This window comes from Chrysochloris asiatica, unplaced genomic scaffold, assembly GCF_000296735.1.
Source record: "Chrysochloris asiatica unplaced genomic scaffold, ChrAsi1.0 scaffold00005, whole genome shotgun sequence".
Classification (NCBI taxonomy): Eukaryota; Metazoa; Chordata; class Mammalia; order Afrosoricida; family Chrysochloridae; genus Chrysochloris; species Chrysochloris asiatica.
This window is the reverse complement of record NW_006408523.1, coordinates 21295023-21322550: the sequence shown is the minus strand read 5'-3', so window position 1 is coordinate 21322550 and position 27528 is coordinate 21295023. Positions and strand designations below refer to the sequence as shown.

The 27528-nt window shown below is 37.8% G+C and overlaps 1 protein-coding gene across 1 annotated transcript in view; it reads left to right on the top strand.

The window, feature by feature from the left end:
- GPC5 (glypican 5) overlaps positions 1-27528 on the top strand; it is a 1926732-nt gene that overhangs the window by 1743427 nt on the left and 155777 nt on the right. The window lies entirely within an intron of this gene.

Below are 27528 nucleotides of genomic sequence, written 5' to 3'. Positions count from 1 at the left end.
TACATATTTTTCTTTTTCTGCAAGAGTCTACTTGTATTTTCATTCCCCAAATATTTAATGCCTCTATGTGAGTGCCTATTTACTTCATGAAATTATCACCTCTATGTTGACATGCGCTGTCTATCTAATGACATGCGCTATGTAAAATCAGATGATGTTGTTTTTAAATCACCACTATTTTATTTATTAAATCATCGGAGGCCTGGTGTGGTACTGCAGGTTAATGCATTATACAACAAGGTCGATTTGAACCACAAGGTCTGTGGTTCAAGCTTACCAGCCGCTCCTCGGAAACCGTATACAAGATCGCTGTGGGTTGGAACTGACTCGAAGGCTCTAACAACAACAACAACAATTTTATTACCAGTCTCATACTCCACCCACCCCACCTCCTTTTTGTTTTCTTTTATAGTGAGAGGCCACTGAGAAGCACAGGATATACTTTCAGACTAGATCATGACTGAGAGAGGAAAAAATGTTTTCTTTTAAACAAGTGACATTCGTTTGGCAAATCGTAATCTAGGATCAATTTATGAGTACACAAGACACTCTATTCTAGGAATTGAACAAATGCATCTAGCCAAAGTTTGTCTTCAGAGAGATCTTTCTCAGCTGCAGTGAGAGTGAGGTTTATATCTGTTTTATCATGTGTTCCTCCTTTTAATCTAAAATGTCCAAATATTTCAAAATAAATAAAACTTGCATAGACATTATTCAAATACTCATATTAAATGTTAACAAAATGTGGGTATTTCTTCTAACTAAACCACTAAAAATGGTCAAAAACAGAGCTCTTTATTTGAATTATGAAATACAGAGTTCAAGAGAAACTTTGAGTAGAAGAATGAAATGGATAGTGAATTTTATACACGGATTCTTAATCATTTGCTTCTAATAGAGTATAAAAGTATAACATCATTTCATCTTGAATTTTTTTTCCAAATAATGACGTGTCTAATTATGGACATCCATTGATTTCTAAAGTGTCCGTTCAGGTTGTGTCCTCTGTAGCAAGCATTTCCTGGAGTAAATGGACAGGTATCAGATCTTACCTTCCAGCACTGATGGATAAACCCCAATCCTGGTCCAGGTCTACTGGGATCTGCCAAAAGTCTTACTACATTATGTAGCTGAGGCTACTTCAATCTTGTGACATAAATGTTAGCTACATCACAGAAGAACTGGAGATGAAAGACAGACCTCAAATCTGTAAAATATAGGATGCTTCTATTTGAATTCCCTCTATCATTTAAATTACGTGCACTTAATAAAGGCATTCTTCTCCTTCATAGCTTTTTGAACCTATGACACATCATTAAGGATAACTTAAAGCACTTTTGTTCTATGTGACTATATCATGTTTAACATAATGGATAAGGAAGAATATAACTTGTTTTTGTGGGTTTTTTTCTTTCTCCTAACAGGTGATCCAAGTACTTGAAAAAGCATATTAATATTGACGATTGTCACTTTTTAACACCTAGCTTTTTTTCATTTCAGTACCATCAGTTATGATATCATTATGAACTATGACCTGTTGTTTAACGAATAAAACGTTCCTAAGTTTAACTGCTAATCTTCTACTTGAAAGTACTTTCTTCATGTGTGATCATACTTTGCTAAGCATGAGCTACCTGCCCTTGCCTCCTGCTTACAAGTCAGATGTTGCAATGACTTGGACCAGAGCCAAAGATCAGATTCTAAAACAAGGTCAAACATAAAGCACTTATTTTATTGGTGATCTATAAGGTATCTAAGACCCAGTCTCTATGGCCAAATAAACCGAGGCTGTTTCTGTGAAGACAGTAATTTTTCTTTTCTGAATTTGCTAATAAATCTAAACACATATATACTTATTTATGGAAAGGAGAGAAGAATAAACTTACTGTAATGACTATAATTCTCAGGAATAAATGTGTCACCTGAAATATCACTGATAGTAGTGAAATAAAATTAAAGACAATACCTAGCCCTTCCTCGTATTGAGGGAGAAGTGCACCCAGACTCTTTGTATCACAGTAATAAAGAGAGGACACGGGATAGTTATGTTTAAACCACCTTGGCCTAACACAATTTGTAATGGCCATCATTAGCAGTTTACATGGAGCCCTGTTTTATGTCAAACACACTAAGATAATGTAGCTTGGGGTGCTATATCCATGCTCTTTGAAATGTGTGCATAAACAGACACTTTTTCCATGTATCTGTTTTGTCATTTATTCTGCTGTGTAAACACTGTTATGAAATTTAGTCTAATCTTTTTTGGTTAATTCAAACATTTTCACTATGTTCAGATAAATGTAACCAAAGCCAGATGTTGCTCTCCGTACTAAGAGAGCTCACTTAATGTAAACACAATTCTACTTCCTCCATTTCTCTTTTTAATCCAGATGTTGCAGTTGTTCACACTGCTTTTCACTGTCTCATCACAGACCTCCCAGAAATTGAGTCGCCTTTCCAACCAGTTTGTTTGTCAGTGTCTACCTTCGAATTCCTCTTATGCCTCACAACCTCCATAATAATGTAGCAAGTGGCCCCATTCAATCTTGGCAGAAATCCTAAGCAATACATCTCTTTATTATCAACTGTCTTCTGTATGGATTCACAATTCAGTAGACACTTCTTCAGGCTTCATTTGCTGTGCAGAATTCTGTTACCCACCCTCTCACTCGTGAAAAGAAACATAGTCTTAATGGATTCTACTGACTCTCCATTTGTTTCAAGACTTCATTTCAGATGGCCTTCTTTATACCACAGCTTCTTTCAGTGAGTTCTGTTTCCTCTATCCTTCATTTGTCATTACCATATAGGCACGGCCTTTCAATCACATCTTCATTGCAGTTCCACCTTCTCTAATAGGCATTTTCTCATTGCCAATATATTAAATCAATCTGTTTGCACACCTCACATAAAAATGCACATGCATTTGTCAACGTTGTACAGTTCCACATTTTTCCATGGCTATTTCGTTTGATTGCTTGCTTTCCCTTGGTAGTTGTTTGCCAGAGTGTAATTTAATCCTATGGACTTCAATGTTCTTAGAAATCAGCACAAAATGACGAGATAAGCTTTATTATGTCATCTTTCAGATCTCTTAATGCCTTGTCTTCTCTGGATAATTATTTTCATAAACAAATTGCATTCTTTATTGTAAATTTTCTTTATTTTTTCAAGGGGCACTAGGAAAGATTGATGTCTTTCTTGAAGTTATGTGTCAGATCTAAGATGACTTTAATTTATTTAGAACCTACTTTGTAGTTAATTTCTTCCTTACATTTCTGTACCGTTTTCTTGATCATTTAACCACTCTGGAAAGCACAGATAAATATATGCTGTTTTAATGTTAATTAAATGTTTTAATGTTCATAAAAACAGCATGTATCTAGGAAACAAAGACAGAAAATGATGTGTGGGGGAGGGATTTCTCCTGCAGTGTTCTATTTTAGTGTTAAATTCTCAAAATGGCTATACTTATGCTCTCAAGGAGATCAGAAAGGAAGTGGGAACTTGAATATAAAAGGTTTCATATGCCACTGCAAGGTTCCTTATGTCTTAATATGGCAACTGATATTCTACCACCATAACTAGGCAGAAGAAAAGTGATAGGTCAGTAAGTTGAGGGAAAGAGACCAAATGAAATAACTAGAATAAGTTGCTTCAATTTAGTAGAAATAATGAAAAAGACAGAAGAAATAATTTTAAATCAAGGATAAAAATAATTATGGGAAATTCATTTTGAAACAGAAAAGCAAAAGAATATATATGTTCACTAGCATGTGAATGATATGAAAATTCTGGGCAACCATAGGCAGTTTCAAAAATAAGAAAACAAATAGATGGAGGAGAATTAAGACTCAAAGAATGAACAGAAGAAAATCTCTCACTTCTCTTTACAAACTTGAGTCTTTAGTTTTACAGATGTCATTGAATCCTGGGGACATTAATGGAAATAGAAAATAAATTTTATATGACTTGGTGAAATTATTTAAAATTAACAGAGAAAAAAAATCAGACACTATCTAAGAAAAAAATCTCAGGAAGAATGTTTTAATCCCATAAAAAACTGAGAAATAAGTAGAAGGTCTCATAACAGGCAATGATAGACAGATGCAAAATACTCGTAAGTAGCAAATTACTTATTTAAGTGTATACTGGTCATTACCAGTATTTTAGGAATTATAATATCTATATCAAGTAAGTTTCCTTTGATTTGAAGAGAAATACCATAGTGGCCAGCTCCTGTAAAGGCATAGGAAAATTCTGTGTCGACCTGTGGAGGCAAATTCTGTGTCGACCTGTGGTGGAAAGTAGAGAAATGATAAAAACACCATAGAAATCTGCCCTTGACATGTCTGTGCAGAAGAGAAAATTTCAGTGCTTTGGAAAGAGTACATATTTTATTTAATTTTGACTAATAGAACTTTCTATAATTTATTATGACTAATAAAGATCAGACAGGAAATATTAGTTGTCTGCATATTTAGAGAATAGTCATTCTTTCTTATTTCCACCTTCAAAAGAAAAACATCTTTTACTTGGAACCAAATAGAACTTTATATTGACAATTAAAAAAAATTAATATAAGTCACATTCATATACTGTAAGTTAATAAATCACAATTATAGTTATCTCCACCATGATACCCTTCATACTTCCCAGCTTCTTACTCTTTTGAACTTCTCTTTTAAATACAAAATATTTCATATTTATGTAGTCTATTAGAATGCCTCTCTTTTAGTACTGCAGTATTTTGTTTTTCATTTGTATATTATATTAATTTCATACAACATTTTTGTTTTCATTTGTTGATCTCATTTTTTGCTTCCTTCTTTGATTTTTTTTTTTTACCAGTTTTCTAATTCCTTTAATCCTCCTGTAAAATGGAAAGTTCTGTTATGCAAATCCACTAAGAATTCACAGTGAATAAAAAGAAAAAAAGTGAAAAAGATTTAGTTATACTGAGGTAAAAGGAAAAGCCCATATCTAGGTAATTTACACCTAAAAGAAGGGATCTAGTGCATCAATCCTAGTATCTTTGTCAAAGCTGGCTGAGCAATTTACCAAGGAATGCTTTGATTTCCCAGCTAAGCTTACATGCTCTTCAATGCCTAACAACCTACTTATTTGCTCCTGAATTACTGTCTGCCTCACTTAGATGTTTCCTGTCATGACTTTCTGGTTCCTCATTCTTTGTCATCATGAGAGTTTATTCTTCTCACTTTAATTTTGCTCCCAGCTTCTTCTCATTCACCTCTATATTCTGCATAAGAATTGATTTTACTCAATTATCTCAAAATACTCTGAGATTCTCCAACAACCAGTATCTTTCTGCTAGTTTTCACCCAATATTTCCTTGACCAATATAGGAAGACAATTGAGGGATTCTTTATTTGAAAATCTTTCAATAATTCAGAAGTATATATTTTTCATTAACAATCATTTCATCAGTGTGCAATGTATAGTTTGAGAAATGTAGGAGTAGCTGGAAACCCACAGTATGCACAAGCTATGTATAGCATCAAGAAGAAATATAAGAAATTATTGTTGAGTCAACTGATGTCATTGTGAAGATCACTTGAAACCTAGTTTTTTGCTCATCTTTGGACTTAATATACAAAGCATTTGCCTTATCTGAATTTGATCTTTTTCTCTCTACTTGCAGTTGAAGGAGCTTTGTAGCATAGTGGGTTATGCACTGGGCTGCTAACTGCAAGGTCAGCAGTTCAAACCTTCCAGCTGCTCTGAGGGAGGAAGGTGAGGCTTACTACTCTCAGATAGATTTACAGCCTCAGAACCTATACAGGGTTGCTATGAGTCAGAACTGACTAAAGGCACATAACTACCACCACCACTTGTATTTGATGGGATTGAGTATTCCTATGGTAAATTTTCAAGTATTCATTAGTACCTGTAAGAATAGTTGAAACTACTATTATTCAGTTTCTGGTGACCCAATAAGCAAGATAAACACCAGTTTATTGGTGCTTACTTACTATCTGTAATGAACAATTTCACATTTTCACCACATCAAAGGTTTCAATTCTAGGTATGGCTGGCATCTGCTTCTGTTTTAACCCCAAAGCATACTCCTACAGAATCAAATCTTGGTTTTGAATTTATAAATCCCTGACAGGGATGGAGTACCCAGTAAGCAGGGTAGGAAGGAATGGCTTTACTCGTGCTTATACGAATCGGGCTGCGAACCACAAGGTCAGCAGTTTGAAATTACCAGCTGCTCCACGGGAGAAAGATGAGGCTTTCTGTTCCCGTAAAGATTTGCAGCCTCGGAAACCCTGTACAGGGTCGCTATGGGTCAGAACCGACTCCACGGCACACAGCCACCACCACTTATTAACTTGTCTTGAATTTTCCAGAATGTGCTTACTTTGCTTTTTAAGCATTCATCCATGACTTGAAGAACATTGTCTTGGTTGAACTGCTCTATATAATCTTTGAGCTGTAAACTTCATCCTATTTAATTGAATTGATTAGAACAAGTTGTACAAAAATTAAACACAAATAGTATTTACATAATGAGAAAAGAATGTGACAGAAACTGATAACCTTTAGAAATTTAAATGTAAATATTATTTTAGTGTTACAATCAAAGTGCTTATTTCTGAAGATTCAATTCTTTCAGTACAATAGTCATCCTCTATATAGTTCCAAAGTGAAAGGATGATTGTTTGTGTGCCATTTTATCTTTAAACAGAAAAACATGTTTTTCTGTTTCTCTTTACATTATATGAACAACAGTTTCTTGAGTAAAAGAAAAAAATATATATATATGATAATATGACAGTTAGCCTACAGCAGACCTTGGTTTTTCTTGCTAAATGCTGTCAAGTCAGTTGAAAATCATAGTTTCCTTGTATAGGGTATCCGAGAAGTGCTTGGTGGGTTTGAACTGCCAACCTTGTGGTTAGCAGTCCAGTGCTTATCTTATAGCACCACAATAGTCCACAGTGTGAATTCCACAGGGTAATTATATAGTATTTATTTGATATGATATTAGATTCTTTCAGCTAGGATTTTGTTGAAGATTTTCGCATCTAATTTCATGAGGTGTGATGTTGTTAAGTGCTATCAAGTTGGTTCTGATTCATAGCAATCCTGTGTAGGATTTCCAAGGAGCAGCTGGTGGGTTTGAACCACCAACCTTGTGATGAGCAGTTCAGTGCTTATCCTACAGGGCCACAACAGAACTCCTCATGAGGAAGGTTGCTGATGATGTTAAGTGCCATGGAGTTGATTCTGACTCATAGCAATCCTGTATAGATTCTCCAAGAAGCAGCTTATGAGTTTGAACTGCCAACCTTGCAGTTTAACCTGACCTTGCAGTCCAGCATATTGTCCTGCACTGCCACACTGGGACTCCCCTCATCAGGGATATTGTATATGATTTTCTTTTTCAGTTCTCTAACTACCTGGCTCTGGCATTAGGTGTATTTATTGTTGCCTCGTAAAATGAATTTGGAAATATCATTTCCTTTTCTATATTCTGGAAGAATTTCAATATAATTGGTGTCAGCTCTGCTCTGAATGTTAGTTAGAATTCTCCAACGAGGTTATCTGGGCCAGGATTTTTTAGTTGAAAATTTCTCCAAGATATGTTCAATTTCATCTTATTTTTATGGGTTCAGATCTTCTATCTCAATCTGTGTTTTCTAGCAGTGTATCTTTTTCCTCTAGATTTTAAAATTTGTTAGAGTACAGTCCTATATGTTGTTGTTGTTGGTGTTGTTAAGTGCCATCGAGTCAGTTCTGACCCATTAGTGACCCTATATAGGGTTTCCAATGAACAACTGGTAAGCTTGAATCGCCAACCTTGCAGTTCAAATGGCTTTGCAGTCTGGCGCATTAACCCACAGCGCCACACCAAGACTCCTGTCCTATATAGTATTTTATTATTCTTTTTATTTTGATTAGCTCTGTTGTGATGTTCTACCATTTGCATTTTTCTCTTTCATTAAATTTTCCAATGGTTTGTCAGTTATCTTAATCTTTTCACAAAATACCAACTTCTAGTCTTGTTTATTCTTTCTATTTTTACTACTTTCTGTTCCATGTACTTATGCTTTTACATAATTCTGAATGAGAAATTAAGGTTGAGCAAAATTTCTGTTCAGTGGGGGTCAAAACTTTTGCACCTAGGTATGAACTTCAGACAAGAGTTTTTATTAGAACTTTTAAACAAATGGGATCAAGATCCTGAAACATTGCTTTGAAGAACTGTAACAAAAGAGGAAATATGACTTTACTGATCTGATTCTGAAGACAATGTATGATCAAAGTAATGGCTACCAACATGTGAAAGTAATGCATTCAAACCAAAAGTGAATTGATCAAGACTAAAGTCATGGTAACGGTTTTAGGGGATGCTCAAGTAATTATACTTATTGACTTTCTGGAGGGCCAAAGAACAGTAACATCTGCTTATTATGAGTGATGTGCCACACAGTTGAATGCATTTTTCATAATCAATAGAGTACAGTTAAAAATAATTTGGCTGTGGTTCTGTAGGATAAGCACTAGACTGCTAACCACAAGGTCAATGGTTCAAACTCACTAGCTAGTCCTTGGAAACCCTGTGTGGGGTTGCTAAGAGTGAGAAACAATTTGACAGCCCATAATGACAACAACACACATGATTCTGGGATTCTATTTCATTCAATATCCATCTAATACCAGCAATGAGATCCTTAGTTCCACATCCTTTTCTGAATCCAGATTGAAATCTTTGGTAGTTCCCTGTCAATGTACTCTTGCAACCATTTTAAAATTATTTTTAGAAATAATTAGTTTTTTGAATAAATAATTCAGAAAAAAAAGTTTACTTGCATGCAATAGTAATGATGTTCTATGATTTCAGCATTCCATTGGGTTACCTCTCTTTGAAATGGGCACAAATATGGAATTTTTCCAATCAGTGGGCCAGGTTGCTGTCTACAATATTTCTTTCCATAGATGAGTGAGAGCCTCCAATGCTGCATCAGTATGTTGAAAGATTTCCATTTGTATCCTACAGTTCCTGGAGTCTTGTTTTTCACCTATGCCTTCATTGCAGTTTGGATTTCCTTCAGTACTATCAGTTCTTAATTACACACTACCTCTTGTGTGTAATTACACATTGATCATTTCTTTTTGGTACAGTGATTGTGTGTATTACTTCTGTCTTTTTTTAATGTTTTCTTCATCAGTCAATATTTTGCCCACGGAATCCTTCAATAGTTCAAATCAAGGCTTGCATTTTTCTTTGGTTCTTTCAGCTTGCAAAATGCTGAGCATTCTCCTCTCTTTTGTTTTTGTAACTTCAGTTCTTTGCACATTTCTTATAATAATTGACTTTGTCTTCTCCAGCTACCATTTGAAAATTTCTGTACAGCTGTTTTACCTCATTTCTTCAATTCACTTTAGTTTCTCTATGCTCAAGATTAAGGTTCAGATTCTCTTCTTACATCCATTTTGGGATTTTTCTTTCTTTTAAATAACCTTTTGCTTTCTTCTTATATGATGGAGAAGGACATCATGCTTGGTGTAGTGGAGGATCAGGGGAAAAGAAGAGAACCCCAAGTTGATGGATTGACACAGTGGAATCAGCAATGGGCTCAAGTATTGAAACCATTTCGAGAATGACGCAGAACCGGGCAGTATTTTCTTCTGTTGTGCACAGGATCACTACGAGTTAGAAGCACCTAGCAATAGCATTGAAAATGTTTTGAAAAGTTAGCTAATGCTGTAGCAGAGAAACATCCAGGAAAGCTTCACCAGAGAGAATAACAATGTTTCTGCTCATTCCTCTCATCAATCGGGGCAATTTGGTGAGAGTCTCAATGGGAAATCATTTAACATCCACCTTACAGTCCTGATAAGTCTCCTTCTGACTTCTTTTTTGTGTCCTAATCTTAAAGCTCCAAGGAGTTCTAGTAGCGTAGTGGTTACAAATTGAGCTACCAACCAAGGTCAGCAGTTTGAAACTACCAGCTGTTCCGCGGGAGAAAGATGAGGCTTTCTGCTCCTGTAAAGATTTACAGCCTCGGAAACCCTGTGCAGGGTCGCTATGAGTCAGAACCGACTCCACGGTGCTTAACAACAACAACAACAATCTTAAAAACAGCTTAAGGGACACCCATATTTCTTTAGTTAATAATGTAAATATTAATTACCAGTATACTCACAGTTTGGTTGCTGTTGTGTCAAGTGCCATCGAGTAAGTTCCAACTCAACGTGACCCTGTATAGGGCTTCCAAGGAGTGGCTGAGTGGCTGGCGAGCTTGAACCACTGACCTTGTGGTTCAAGCAACTTTGCAGTCCAGTGCATTAGCTCACAGCACCACACCAGGACTCCTTCTGTAGGAATATACTAAATGACTGATATCATCACTTACAAAAATATCTTATACTTGAGGAAGCGTATGTTGAAAGATAGAGTTTATTTATTCATTTTTATCTTTTAGTTCCAGTTTTTTCATGAACTTTTTGAAAAAAAGTTCAACTCCCCCCCCCCCTACCACCACCCTCCTCCCATCTCATCTGTTCTTCCTCGAGGAAATTTTCTTTGTTTCTTTGTTTGCATCACCTTGCCCTGTTTCTTTATTGGATTTGAAGTTATGCTATCTCCAAGGCATTTTAGACTTGCTGTATTTATTTGTTGGTTATATGTTGGTTTGTTGCAGCCTGATTTTCATTTTGCTTTGTTCTGCTATATGTAGGTAGGCATGGTGGGTGTGCTGCTATGATTGCTAATTTGGTAGTACTGAGTCTCTGTCCTGCTCTCTCTGGGTAGGTGGAGTGTGGAAAACCTACTCTGCTCGATCAATCAATGGCCATGGAGAGCACCTGCAGGCGAGGTGCCCACAATCTGTCATTGATCCATTGGTTCAGGAGCAAGTGGTGGCAGTTTCTCACTAGGTAGGGAGATAGGTGTCATAGGTATGACTGACTAGTGGGAAGGAATGTCCTCTAAAGAAGAGGAAGAAGGGAAGATAAACCAATAAAAAGGAAGAAAATGTAAACAAACGGAAAGGAAAAGATGGGGAAAATAGAAATCAAAACCAAAAAGGAAACAGAGAGATATTGTAGCAATGTTTCCTGTCACATGACCCACAGGAACATGTGGCTATGGGTAGATCAGGAGTCTGGCACAAGGTTCACAAGTGTCTGTATTTTTTTTAATGTTTTATTGTGAATTATGTGATAGTTTACATGGGAGAACATTAGCTTTACATTCATCCTATTGTATATCGTTTCATTGCCATGGTTACAATCCCCTTCATTTATTATCAACTGACCAAAGGGTATACCCTGCAAGCCTACCCCCTTGTCATCAGTACACAGCCCCTCTCCCTCTCTGGGTCTAGAGTCCCCAGCTGCTCCATCTCTCCATGTCGTCTCTGCCTCCATCTTTAGCGTCACTTCTTCTCTGGGTAGGGTCCCACTCTCCACTATTCTCTCTTGATAATCCCAGGGACCTCTGCTCCTGGACTGCAAAGTCAACCACTCCCTTCCTTTTGCTGCAAAACGTCTACCTTTACATTTCCAGCACTCACAGTCAGTCCTTATAGCAATTATTCACTGTTGTATCACAAGAGACCTATCCCCATCTTCTTTCATCAGCCCTGCCAAGACAGATTGAATGCTACTCAGTGAAGATTCTACCTTCCTTCATGCCCTCTGGATCTAGACTCCCTCTTGAATGCTTGTAAGCCAGTCACTTCTTGCCTTTGTAGCTCCTCCCCCACCCACCCCGCAATTTTGTGTAACCAATGCCCATGTTCCCCATCCTTGTCTACCCTGTATATCGAGTGGGTAGGAATAGTCCTTGCTGTAAAGATTTATTCCCTCTTTTGAGCTACTGCATCCATAGGTGTAGGTCAAGTTCATCATATTGTATCAGATTACTCTTTTTTTTTCCCTCTTCTTTCTTCTTCTACTTGAGTTCTGATCATCCAGTCATTGAAGCCAGGTCAAGTGGGTATTATCTGTAAGTGTGGGTGTTCTTTTGCCTATGCCCTCACTTCTACAACTGTGCGTATTTTTTATGGCAGCAGCCACAGGCATGAGTCTTGAATTCCCTGAGAGTGTAACCTGTCAATCACAGAGGCACCTTAGGTCCAGTCTATGTGGGAATGGGTGCAGTGAGGACTGATAGTGGGCTGAGTGAACCAGGCAGGTATGGGGCTACAAGGAGGTGTTCTTCACCACTGAGTTGGTGGAGGCTGTGGAGAGCCTTACCCATGTTCAACAGGAAGGTATGACTGGGAAAGGAGGAGAAAACAATCACTTCATAGTGCCTCTCACTGGTGTGGACCTAGTACACTTCTGGGTGGCCACAGACAATTATGTCGTTTCTGCCCAATCAAGGGGAGGATGTGCAGTCCAATATCTTCAACTGTCACCACACAGGACTTCCCCTCCACCTGGGTCCTCGACCTTAATGACTAGGGCTCTCTATTAGTGACTTGCTTTGTTCCCCTTCACTATAACTCCCTCCTCACTCTGCATTAGCCCCCACTCAACTACTGTCTCACCCACCTCACCGCATTTTCCTCTCCCAGAACCAGGTCATATCATGCTCACCTTGTTTCACTCAGGATCTGACCATACAATGTCTCTGTCCCAGCAGAAGTTGGTTTGTGTTGTCTTCTGTGTTTCAAAATGATTGGTCGCAGCATGGTGGCCAGGTCTCGAATTCTCTCCTCAGTCACTTTCCGTTCAGTCTGCCTTTACAAATGGGGGTTAATCCAATTCTTAACCCTCTCTCTTTGGCTCTCACTCTCTTTTTACCAGCATTATCATTTGTATGTGTCTCACTCATTTTTGAGGGGAGATGGTCTTTGTTGTACAAGGATTGGGCTGAGTGTGTCACCAAGATGCCATTCTGTCTTTGTCTGACTAGCTTCCTGTCATCTTTTGAAGACAATCTCAATACAGACCTCTTCAATGTCAGTCTAGATTAGATTCATCATTATTAGGAGATGTCGTGTGTATGGTAACATTAAACTTTGTATAAATGATGCATTATATATATTTAGTTAAATTCTCTTAATATTTTAATGTTGTTGCTCAAATGACAGTTTGGAAAATACAGCTATCAAATAATTTCAAACTAAACAAGACAAGAACATTTTTTATTTCTTTGTAGGGTAATATTTTTAAAAATATCTGTATCATTCCCTTGTATATACAATAAAGTTATTTCCATTTTCTCATTGACAGCCTTTATACCCACAGGTTTTCTGATGTTTACAAAACATGGCTTTATTTTCAAATTAGGAGATTTTCTGACATTTTCTTTTTTTGTTTGTCAGTTCTCAGTGGTAAATAATTGCTTAAGCAGCAGATTTAGTTTAGGTGCCCTTTCCCTTAACTCTTCCATATACACTATCCATAACACTTTAATCCAAATGTAAATGCTTTGGAGCTTCCTAAAAGTATTCACTTTATTTTTCTCAATTATACCTGTGATACGCAAATGGTAGAACCTTGCTTGCTGAAAGCAAAGAGGACTTACTGATGAATATCAAAGTATTCTTCAGTATGGGTTTCATCTCAGTGCAAGCAAAACAAAAATCATCACAATTGGGCCAACAAACAACATCATGATAAATGGAGAAACATTGAAGTTGTTAAAAATTCCATTGCTTGGATCTACAATCAACACTCATGAAAGCAGCAGTCAAGAAATCAAACGATGTATTGCATTACACAAATCTTCTGCAAATGATCTTTTAAAAGTGTTCAAGAGCCAAGCTATCAGTTTGAGGACTAAGGTGTGCCAGACCCAAGTCATAACTTTTTCAGCAGCCTTATATTTATGTGAAAGTTGAACAATGAATAAGGAAGACCATAGAAGAATTGATGAGTTTGAATTATGGTATTGTAGAAGAATACTGGAAGGTATCATGGACTGCCAGAAGAACAAAAAAATCTGTGGTGAAAGAAGTACAACCACAATAATCCTTAGAAACCAGACTGGTGAGACTTCTGTCTCATCCTTTGGGCATGTTGCCAGGGAGGAACAATCCCTGGAGAAAGACATCATACTTGATACAATGGAGAGTCGGTGAACAGCAAGTCTTCCTCTACCCCCCTCCACATACACACAGATGAATTAGTACAGTGGCAGCAGCAATTGTCTCCAGCATAACAATTGTGAGGATGACACAGAACAGGACATTATGTCCTTCTTTTGTGCATAGGGTCACTATGAGTTGGAACTGACTTGACCTTGACGGCACCTAACAGCAACAATTTTACACAAAACACATTTTAAAACCAGACAAGCATCCAAGAAACAAATCATCTTAGTGACATTTTCCAAAAGATATGCTCTTTAATTTTCAATTACTTTTACTATATTTGAACAGAAAGGACAAATAAAGGCATGACAGTATTTTATGTTTCTAAATTTCTGTGCATTAAAATCAACTGTGCATTGATTTGATCAAATATCCTTCTAATTCCTTATTGTTGACAAACAATAGAAAAAATACATTTAAAATAAAATAGAATATGCATTTAATATAGCATTTGTAATATTTGCAATCTCAATGAGCTTTGATTTTTTCCTTTGTTTACACATTACAAAGACATTTTAAAGTACCTGTGTATCTGACTTATTGCAATCATATTCTGTTTAAAAAATTCCTTTGCATTCATCACCGGTGGCATAACTAATGAGGTTCAGGGGTTGTGTACCACACTAGGTCACACTAACAGAGACAATGACACCAAAATGGCAATCCTTAAAATTGTGGCAATATTTCACCATAAACATATTTTTTATAAAAATACACCTATAGTTGTAACAACAAAAATATTTTTCATAAACTCAGCTTGCGTGTATCAATGCATCTACAAGTCTAAAACGCTATGCTAATTTGCATTCTGAACTTTCTAATGAGTTCTGGTCAGAGATGTCCTTATTACCCAATTACAATGACAAATCATCTGGTTTGAAAACTACACAGGAAAAAATATATATACACAAGGCTCAGTCACTATTAGTTTATTAATAATGCTATGATTCTGTTTAGAAAAAAATTTACAAAACAACTTTTTCTTAATATTCATATAATCTAAGAAATATTGCATTTAAGAAGCACACAACTACATTTGTCATATATTTTTCTATGGATAAATGAGAATAAGCTTAAGGATTCTATATGGTCTGGTACAGGAGAAGGACAATGGGGGGTAGGGATGGTAACTGAGTCACTGTGCTAGGTGACACCAGCCCCAGTGATGCCATATTTCAATACTGTGCTCATCTCTATTTCTTTTGCCATATAATCATAGGTGACTATATTGTCTTTCCTAGTTGGAACTTTCTCAATGCCAAATAATCATAGGTGACTATATTGTCCTTTTGCGTTGGAACTTTCTCAGTGCCATCATGTCTTAGGTAACTTTTTAACCCAGAAGCCTGCGTTGAGGAACAAACATAGACTATGGCATCAGATGAATTTCTTTAAATATTGATCCTTGTTCAATGAGAAGCTAACTGAATAAATGGACAAATTTAATAATTAAATTCACAGGTACACTGGTTCTTTTTTCTCTAACTAGTTGTTTTAGTTACCTACAGACAGAACATAAATTTATTTTTGGCTAAGAGCCCAAATCAAAGACTTGGGTATATGTAGACCTCTCCCCTAGTTTCTGGTGACTATTCTTTTGCTTGTAGGAGGGTCCTCACATGGTATCATCTACTTATGTGTGTCTGTATGTACTCTGCTGCTTTAACAAGACAGTACTGAGAAGTGATTAGGTTTAGAACTCACCTTCCTGTTTTATGACCACATTTACATAACATTTCAAAACATGATCATAATTGCATGTACAGAGGTTAGGATTTCAACACATTTGGAGGGACAAAGTTTAACCCATCACACTAGCAAATCACTTGTCTTATGTCATTGGGTTTGAGGTAGACCTCACGCTTTAAGTGACTGACCAAGTATCACCATTGTTAGACTTTCTCTGACTTGAGACTAAATCAGTCACTTCCTTAAATCTGCTTCCAAAATCATAGCATGGCATTCCTTATATTATAAAATCTGCCATTTTACACCTACATTAATAGCATGTCTTTGTATCCAACTAGACTACTGACTAGTAAAAGACATCTATTTTTCTATAAAGCCTGTCCAACTGGTGGTCTATAAATACTAGTTAGAATAAATTGATAAATATGAAACTGCATGATCCATTTGAAATTGTAGCCACAATAACTAAAAAATAAATGTGAAAAGAAGACAGGGCCACTTGAACAAGTTAGCCCTTCATGGTATTTGTCAATCAGTTTCAGTATCATGCTGATTAAGATGTGCAGATTAACTCTGACCGATAGATAAATTTGGTCCACATAATGCCTGGAGATTTATTTAATGCCATAATTTCAGTTGAATCTTAAATTGAATATTGGATCCCTGTGTCACTGTACGATCTGCACTGGACAGCTAACAACAAGGTTGGTGCTTCAAACCTACCAGCCACTTCTTAGAAATCCTATTCAGTGCTGCTAAGTGTCAGAACTGACTCAATGGCACTTAACAACAACAACAACAACAACATGGCACTATTAAAGCAACTCTGATGGCACAACAGTTTGACACTTGCTGCTAATTGCAAAGTTGGTAGTTCAAACTCACCTGGTGGCTCTGAAGGAGAAAGATCTGTTTCCATAAAGATTCCAGCAAAGAAAACCCAATGGGGCAGCTTACTCTGTCAGATTGGGTCATTATGGGTCCACAATCAACTGGACAGCAGCTAGCAGAAGCAACAACAGAATGACGGAAAGAAAACTGGCAAATTAGCAACTTTAAATGAACTTTTAGTTTCTATTTAGACGTATGATATCCAATAGATATAGCTTGCTACTTATTTATTTTCTTTTTGTTTCATGCTGTTATTTTCTCTCTTTGAATATTGCAGAAAATGTGTTTTGTTACTTGTGAGTTAGCATTCTTAGAATACATAATACTCCAGAATAAGTATTACCCTTTGAACCATGAGGCAAATACATCTTAGAATAAAAAGTAACTGTATTTTTAATTCCACTATTTTGGAATTTTCAATGTGTCACTTCTCAAATATATTGGCTACAGCCATTTGTTGTTGATAAGTGCCATTTGAAATGGTTCTGACCCATAGCATCCCTGTATAGGGTTTCCAAGGAGCAGGTGGTGAACTTGAACTTCAGGCTTCCAGGTTCAAGTGGCCTTTGCAGTCCCACTCACTAACCAAAAGCCATACCAGGACTTCAAAGAGGGGTTGGTGGTGTTTGCCATGCAGTTGGTTCCGACCCATAGCGACCTTGTACAGGGTTTCCGAGGCTGTAAATCTTTACGGGAGCAGAAAGCCTCATCTTTCATTCACATTAACAGCTGGCAGTTTCAAACTGCTGACCTTAAAGTTCACAGCCCCATTCATAACCACTACGCTACCAGATACGAATCAGGCTGTGAACCGTAAGGTCAGCAGTTCGAAACTATCAGCTGCTCCGCGGGAGAAAGATGAGGCTTTCTGCTCCGGTAAAGATTTACAGCCTCGGAAACCCCGTTTAGGGTCGCTATGGATCGGAACCGACTCGACGACACTTAACAACAACAATGCTACCAGAGCTCCTTTCAAAGAGTGGTTGGTGGGTTTGAAATGCCAACCTTGTGGTTTGCAGTCCAGTGCTTATCCTACAACACCAAAGCAATATATTAAGCAATATATTTTATACCATTTATACTATATATATATATATATATATATATATATATATATACACACACACACATAGCAGTACTGGTGTGATGCTGTGGGATAATGCACTGGACTACAAGCATCCCTAATAATTAGGACTCCAATGATTAAGCCCTATATTGGTGTGGCACTGTAGGATTAGCACTGGTCTGCAAATCACAGGGTTGGCAGTTCAGATCCACCAGACACTCCTCAGAAACCCTATGCAGAGTCATTGTGAGTCTGAATTGACTCAAAGGCACTTAACAACAACAACAACATATTAGTTCCTAGGGCTGCCATAATACAATAACACTAATTATGTTGCTGTTGTTATTGTTAAGTGTTATCCAGTTAACCTTGTAGTTAGCAGTTCATTGCTTATCCTACAGTGCCACACCAGGACTCTGTTGATTCTTTCTGAGAGCTCTTACACAGAAATTGTTCCAAGCCTCTCTCCTAGCTTCAGGTGTCCACAGGCACTCGTTGACTTGCAGCGGCAGTATCATATAGCATCCTTCCTCTTACCTGTCTCTATGTGTTCTTTATCAGGATACTACACATATAGAAGAATGCTGGTGTGGCTCTCTGGGTTAATGTGCTGGACTGCAAAGTCACTTTGAACTGCAAGGTCGGCTGTTCAAGGTCACCAGCTGCTCCTCAGAAATCCTATACAGGATTGCTATGAGTTGGAACCAACTAGGTGGCACTTATCAGGGCTCCAAATCCAGGGTGATGGAAGGAATGAGCTCTCTCACTATCAGCTTTAGGGGAAGGTCTTTCCTTGTCTTTCAGCTTCTGTAACCAAGGGTATTTCTTGGCATTCCTTGACTTGAAGTAGAATCTCAATATTCTGTCTTCCCTCTTGTGTGTGACTTTATGTCTATGTCTGTCCTCTTTTATAAAACGCCATTCAGAAAAGGTTAGGATTGGTATCCATTACGGGTTAATTAATTTAACTGATGACACCTACAAAGGAAAACCCTCTGCTCCCAAACAAAGCCACAGTCATTGGTACAAGAGTTAGGACTTTGGAAGATAAAATTCAGTTGATAACAAGTCCCTGTCTTATTCGATGGTAAAGACTGTTTTTTTTGTACAATTCCTACAGCTACTGTAGATACTGAAATGAAAAAGGGTTTCTCCATGCATTTAAATTTACTGCCTTCATTTTTCTCCAGTTTACTGAAAAATTATAATTTGAAGACAGATTGTTCTGCTAAGCTATGGTCATGTTTCAATTAATGTTCAAAAATATGCTGTCTGAGAGTATGAAGAGATAATAAGGTTTAATGCAAGCAAATCATTAAAAAATGAATCAAGTATAAATGAAAGCTTTTGTTTTTTAAGACCAACTCTTATTGTGCTAATTACATAAGGGTTGGTGGTGATTGTTAGTAAGTGCCATCCAACGGGTTCTGACTATTGACGACCCCTATATAGGGTTTTCAAGGAGCTCTTGGTGAGTTTAAACAGCTTACCTTTTGATCCAGTTCTTATTCTACAACACCTCACCAGGACACTAAGGGTTGTTGTTGTTGGTGTTAAGTGCTGTCAAGATGGTTCCAACTCAGCGACCCTGTTTAGTGTTTCCAAAGAGCAGCTGGTGAGCTTGAACCACCAACCTTGTGGTTCAAACCAACCTTTCAATCCAGCGCATTAACCCACAGGGCCATACTGGAACTGCAACGGTTGTTCATGGTGGTGGTTTTATGCTTCAGAGTGGTTCCAACTCTCAGTTTCTGAGACTGTAAAAGTTCACAGGAGCAGAAAGCCTTATCTTTCTCCCATTAAACAGCTCGTGGATCTGAACTGCTGACTTTGAGATTACCAGCCCAACACGTGACACACTACTATCAAATCTCCTACATAAGATAGGAGCTGCAAGGTCGGTGATTCAAACTCAGCAGCTGCTCCTTGGAAAACCTATGTGGGGTGGCTATGAGTCTGAACCAACTAGACGACACTTAAAACAAGAGCTCCAAATCTAGGGTGATGGGGGCATACACCCTCTAACGGTAAGCTAATTCCCAGTTCAAGCATAACCCAGTATTTCTCTTAATCTATTCTGCAGACCAGGAGTCCTATAAGGTTTTCCATGGAAAGGGGATTATATGGTACAATTGCTTTTGGAAAACATGCATAGCTTAATCTTCCCTTGGTAAACTGAAGACTGTCAATCCTGGAATAAAGGTCTTAGTTTAACTTTGTTGTTGTTGTTTTTGTTGTTGTTGTTGTCAGGTGCCATCGAGTCAGAACCGACTCATAGTGACCCCATACACAGCAGAACAAAACAAGTCCGATCCTGGGCCAACCTCACTACCGCTGCCACACTTGAGTCCATCAATGGTGCCACCTGGCCAATCCATCTCGTTAGGGGTCTTCCCCTTTTTCTCTGACCCTCCACCTTACCCAGCATAACATCCTTCTCCAGTGACGGTTCCCTCTGGACAATATGTCCAAAGTATGAGAGACAAAGCTTAGCCATCGTGGCCTCCAAGGAGCACTCTGGCTGCACTTCTTCCAAAAAAAGATCTTTTGGTTCTTTTGGCAGCCCATGGCACTTTCAGTATTCTCCTCCAACACCACAACTCAAAGGCATCAATTCTTCTACGATCTTCCTTATTCCCTGTCCAGCTTTCGCTTTGTAAAACTTATTTTACTATTATAGCCTTTTATTGCTGATTTCTGTCAAATATCAGAGGAACAATTTCTTATGGTCCTTGCTTTGTCACAATAGCTATGAAAATGATATTACATGAGTCATGCTTTTGCTGGCTGCAATCAATTTTCACACTATTTATTCTTAATATATCAATTTACTGCTGTCTCATGATAGGTTAATTTGGCAGGCTATTATAGACATTTTTAAATTTTTTGGTATGTTTTTAGCAAATTTATATGTATACAGTAAAATCAAGATATTGCCAAGTATTTATTCTCCAGTCTAACTTTAGAGATTCCTAACTGAATTTGGCAACATTAATGTGTCTTAACAGAGCATAGAATTTGAAACAGAAATAAGAACTAAGTTTAATTAGGTAAGGATAAACAATAGTTGATCTAATGCCATGAAGAACATGAGGAGAAATTTAGAGTTGAAAGCTTCATTTCAGAGTTACTAGGAGGCTTTTATTTCTTAATTCTTAAAAAATGGGACATAATTTTTAGTTGTGTTTCAGATAATTCAATGAAGACAATCAATCAGGAGAATCTTTCTACAAGTTCCCATCATAACTTCCAGGTTCCCAGCCACTGGACCCACGCACTGCCATTTTCCAGCATCCCTGAATGAAAAGAATATGATCCGATCTAATTTATAAACCAAATCCCATTTTCTCTTGCCTATTCTAGACCATCATTATATCATATTTCTTAAGCCTAATTTCTTTCTTACATATCTCTCTACGTAAGAGATTGCTATTGTGACATACCTTCACACTGTGAGTTGGAATCAACTCAATGGTACCTACTAATAACAATAATAATACTTCTCAAGGCTAAGAGTACTAGGAAGACTTCATGAACAGCACAGGACTGTGGGTGGAACACAGGTAAGATATCTACTCATGACAACTGTTAAAGCAGGAACTCAAGGTCTCACAAATTTTCTGCCTTTGCCTTGTTTTGTTGTGTTGTTAAGTTCAATGAGTCAATTCTAACTCATAGTGACCACATGCACAACAGAACAAAACACTGCCCGGTCCTGCGCCATCCTCATAATTGTTCCTGAGCTTAATACTATTGCCATTGTACCAATCCATCTCGTTAGGAGTCTTCATATTTTTCACTGATGCCTCCCACCACCACCACCACCACCACTTTACCCAACATGATATCCTTCGCTAGGGACTGGTTCTTTTTGATAATACGTTCGAAGTATCAGAGACAAATTCTGCCATTCCGTCTTCTGAGACTGTACATCTTTCAACACGTTTGTTTGTTCTACTGATGGTCCATGGTACTTTCAATATTATTCTCCTACATCATAACCCAAATGCCAATTCTCCAGTCTTCCTTATTCATTCCCAACTATCACATGCAGATGAAACTATTGAAAATACCATGGCTTGGGTCAGGCACATCTTTGTAGTCAACTGATATCTCTGACCTTGAAAATTTTAAAGAGTTCTTATCCAGCAAAATTGCCTAATGCAATATGCCATTTGATTTCTTGACTGCTGCTTCCATGAGTGTCAATTATAGATCCAAGCAAAATGAAATGTTTGACAACTTCAATCTTTTCTCCATTTATCATGATGTTATTTATTAGTCCAGTGGTAAGAAATTTTGTTTTTGTTTCTGAAGGCTGTGGTCTTTGTACTTTATCACTAAGTAATTATCAATGCATCTTGATTATATGTTTGATCAATTTCAGACTGAAGAAGTTGGTAGAATTCAATAGCTTCATCATTGGCTTTGCTAGTTGGTACATAAATGTGAATAATGGTTGTTTTAGCAAATATTCCTCTTAGACATATAGATATTATCGTAACACTTACAACAATGTATTTAAAGATCAATCTTGCAATGTTCTTTTTGATAATGAATGCAACACCATTCCTTTTCAATTGGTCATTCCCAGAAGAGTAAACTATATGATTTTCAGATTCAAAATGGCCAATACCTGTCCATTTCAGTTAACTAATGCTAAGATGGAAGAAAAGATGGAAGGAATACACAGTCATTGTACCAAAAGGAAATGGTTAATGTTCAACCATTTCAAGAGATACCATATGAACAAGAGCCAATGATACTCAGAGAGGAAGTCCAAAGTGCATTGAAAGAAGTGGCAAAGAACAAGACAGCAGGAATTGATGGAATAAAAATTGAAATCTTTCAGGAAAGTGAGGTGGCACAGGAGGCACTCACTCATCTCTGCCAAGAAATTTGGAAGACAACTGTCTGGCAGACTGATTGGAAGAGATCAACGTTTATGCCCATTCCAAAGAGAGGTGACCCAACGGAATGCAGAAATCATCGGACAATCTCTTTGATATCTCAAGCGAGCAAAGTTTTGCTCAAGGTAATACAGAAATGGCTACAATCATACATTGACAGAGAACTTCCAGAGGTTCAAGCTGGATTCAGAAGAGGCCGTGGAACGAGAGATATCATTGCTGATGTCCGATGGATCTTGGCTGAAAGCAGAGAATATCAGAAGGATGTTTACCTATGCTTTATTGACTACACAAAGGCTTTCGATTGTGTGGATCATGACAAGCTATGGACAACATTGAGAAGTATGAGTATTCCAGAACACTTAATTGTACTTCTAAGAAATCTGTACCTAGACCAAGAAGCAGTTGTTCGAACAGAACATGGGAACACTGAATGTTTTAAAATTGGGAAAGGTGTGAGACCGGGTTGTATTCTTTCACCATACTTATTCAACCTGTATGCTGAACAAATAATACGAGAAGCTAGGTTCTATGAAGAGAAATGTGGCATCAGGATTGGAGGAAGACTCATTAACAACCTGCGATATGCAGATGATACAACCTTGATCGCTGAAAGTGAAGAGGACTTGAAACATTTACTTATGAAGATTAAAGAGCACAGCCTTTGATATGGATTACATCTCAATGTCAAGAAAACAAAAATCCTCACCACTGGACCAATAAACAACATTCTTATCAATGGAGAAAAGATTGAAGTTGTCAAGGACTTCATTCTTCTTGGATCAACTATCAACACTCGCGGAAGTAGCAGTCACGAGATCAGACGATGTATTGCACTGGGCAAATCTGCTGCACAGGAACTTTTTAAAGTGTTGAAGAGCAGAGATGTCAGCTTGAGGACTAGGGTGTGCCTGACCCAGGCCATTGTGTTTTCAATAGCCTCATATGGATGCGAAAGCTGGACAGTGAATAAGGAGGATCGTAGAAGAATTGATGCCTTTGAGTTGTGGTGTTGGAGGAGAATACTGAAAGTGCCATGGACTGCCTAAAGAACCAATAGATCTGTTTTGGAAGAAGTGCAGCCAGAATGCTCCTTGGAGGCCAGGATGGCTAAGCTTCGTCTCTCCTACTTTGGACATATTGTCCAGAGGAAACAATCGTTGTAGAAGGATGTCATGCTGGGTAGGATGGAGGGTCAGAGAAAAAGAGGAAGACCCCCCAAAGAGATGGATCAGCCAGGTGGCATCATTGATGGACTCAAGTGTGGCAGCGGTATTGAGATTGGCCCAGGATCGGACATTGTTTCATTCTGCTGTGCATGGGGTCGCTATGAGTCGGTTCCGACTTGATGGCACCTGACAACAGCAACAACAACAAGCTAAGATACTGATTTTCATTCATAAGCTTTCATGTCTGATGACTTCTGAATTTTCTAGCTTTATACTTTGAACATACCAAGTTATGATTATTAGTGGAAATTTGCAGCTGTTTCTTCTCATTCTAAGCAGCGCTCCAACACCAAATTAAAATCTTGAAAAATTTGCTCTATCCACATCATTAAGATTGAATCCACTGTGAAGAAGTAGCTCTTCCTTAGTTGTATTTTAAGTGCTTTCCAACCTGAGGGACTTGTCCTCCTGTGCTATATCAGACAATGCTTCACTGCTTTTCTAACATTTTCAGGAGTTAATCCTTCATCTGTCAGTCTGGCTTGTGAGTTGCTGTGATTTTGGAGTCATGCTACAGGTATTTTAAATACCAGCAGTGTCACCCATGGTGGACAGGTTTCAGATGGGCTTCCAGACAAAGACAGTCTAGGAAGAAGGGGTGATGAACTACTTCTGAATATTTAGTAACAGAAAACCTTTACAAATAGCAGAGAAATACTGTCAGATATTGTGGCGGAAAATGAGCCCCTCAGGTTGGAAAGCACTTAAAATGCAACTAAGGAAGAGCTGCCTCCTCAAAGTACAGTTGACCATGATGACGCCAATGGAGTAAAGCCTGTGGGAGGAAAGCCTGTGGGAGCATCATTTGCTGATGGAGCACAACTAAAAATGAAGAGAAACAGCTGCAAATATCCATTAATAATTGGAACATGGAATATACGAAGTATGAATTTGGGAAAATTGGAATTTGTCAAAAATGAAATGGAATGCATAAACACCAATATCTTAGGCATTAGTGAGCTGAAATGGACTGGTATTAGCCATTTTGAATCTGACAACCACATGGTTTACTATGCCAGGAATGGAAAATTGAGGAGGAATGGTGTTGCATTCATTGTCAAAAGGAACATATCCAGATCAGTCATGAGGTACAACGCTGTCTGTGATAGGATAATATCCATGTGCCTACAGGGAAGCCTAGTTAATACCACTATTATTCAAATTTACACACCAACCACTAAAGCCAATAAGGATGAAATAGAAGAAGTCTACCGACTTCTTCAATCTAAAATTGGTCAAACATGCAATCAAGATGTATTGATCATTACTGGTGATTGGAATGCAAAGGTTGGGAGCCAAGAGGAAGGACCAGTAGTTGGAAAATATGGCCTTGGTGATAGAAATGATGCTGGAGATCGTATGATAGATTTTTGCAAAATCAATGACTTGTTCATTTCAAATACTTTTTTTGACAGCATAAGAGACAATTATACACATGGAACTCACCAAATAGAATGCACAGAAATCAAATTGACTACATCTGCAGAAAGAGATGATGGGAAAGCTTGATATCATCAGTCAAAACAAGGCCAGGGGCAGACTGTGGAACAAATCATCAATTATTCATATGCAAATTCAAAGTGAAGCTGAAGAAAATGAAAACAAGTCCATGAGGGCCAACATATGATCTTGATTATACCCCTCCTGAATTTAGAGATTTGATACATTAAACACTAAAAACTGAAGACCAGAAGAGTTGTGGGATGACATCAAGAACATCATACAGGAAGAACAAAAAGTCATTAAGAAGACAAGAAAGAAGGAAAAGATCAAAATGGATGTCAGAAGTCATACTGAAATTTGCTCTCCAGTGTAGAGATGCTAAAGCAAATGGAAGAAATGAGGAGGTACAAGAGAACATTTCAAAGGTCAGCTCGAGAAGGCAAAGTCAAATATTATAACAAAATATACAAAGATCTGGAGTCAGAAAACCAAAAGGGGAGAACACGTTCAGCATTTCTCAAGCTGGGGGAACTGAAGAAAAATTCAAGCCTCAACTTTCATTATTGAAGGATTCTCTGAGCAAATTATTGAATGATGTAGAAAGCATCAAAAGAAGATGGAAGGAATAAGCAGAGTCACTGTACCATAAGGAAATTGTTGCTGTTCAAACGTTTCAAGAGGTAGCATATGATCAAGTGCCAATGATATTGACAGAAGAAGTCCAAGGTGTATTAAAGGAATTGGCAAAGAATAAGGCACTGGGAATTGATGGAATAAACATTGAAATCATTCAAGGAAGTGAGGTGACACTGGAGGCACTCATTCACCTATGCCAAGAAATTTAGAAGACAACTATCTGGCCAACAACTATCCGTATTTGTGCCCATTCCAAAGAGAGGTGACCCAATGGAATGCAGAAGTCATCAGACATTATCTTTGATGTGCTATATGTGTAAAGTTTATATTAATAAAGGTAATACAGAAAAGGCTGCAAGCATACATTGACAGAGAACTTCCAGAGGTTCAAGCCAGATTCAGAAGAGGACATGGAAAGAGGAATATCATTGCTGATGTCTGATGGATCTTGGCTGAAAGCAGAGAATATCAGAAAGATGTTTACCTGTGCTTTATTGACTATGCAAAGGCTTTCGATCGTGTGGATCATGACAAGCTATGGACAACATTGTGAAGTATGAGTATTCCAGAATAGTTACTTCTGCTCATGAGAAATTTGTACATGTACCAAGAGATAGTTGTTCGAACAGAACATGGGAACACTGAATGGTTTCAAATTAAGAAAGGTGTGCGACAGGGTTGTATTCTTTCACCATACTTATTCAACCTGTATGCTGAGCAAACAATCTGTGAAGCTGGATTATATGAAGAAAAACATGGCATCAGGATTGGAGGAAGACTCATTAACAACCTGCGATATGCAGAGGATACAACTTTGCTTGCTGAAAGTGAAGAGGACTTAAAATGCTTACTGATGAAGATCAAAGACCACAGCCTTCAGTATGGTTGTGTCTTAGTGTAAAGAAAACAAAAATCCTCACCACTGGACCAATATACAACATTCTTATCAACGGAAAAAAAGACTGAAGCTGTCATGGACTTCATTCTCCTTGGATCAACTATCAACACTCAGGGAAGCAGTTGTCAAGAAATCAAATGATGTATTGCATTAGGCAAATCTGCTGCACAAGACATTTTTAAAGTGTTGAAGAGCAAAGATGTCGGCTTGAGGACTAAATGACCCAAGCCATGATATTTTCAATAACCTCATATGCATGCGAAAGCTAGACAATGAATAAGGAAGACCGAAGAAGAATTGATACTTTTGAGTTATGGTGTTGGAGGAGAATATTGAAAGTGCCATGGCCTGCCAAAAGAACCAATAGATCTGTGTTGGTAAAAGCGCAGCCAGGGTGCTCCTTGGAGACCAACATGGCCAAACTTCGTCTCTCATACTTTGGACATATTGTCAGGAGGGACCAGTCACTGGAGAAAGATATCATGTTTGGCAAGGTGGAGGGTCAGAGAAAAAGAAGACCCCCAGCAAGATGGATTGGCCAAATGGCAGCATCGATGGGTTCAAGCATGGCAATAATTGTGAGATTAGCCCACACCTGTTTTTCATTCTGTTGTGCATAGGGTCACTATGAGTGGGTACCGACTTGATGGCACCTAACAACAACAACAACAATCCCTCAGATGTG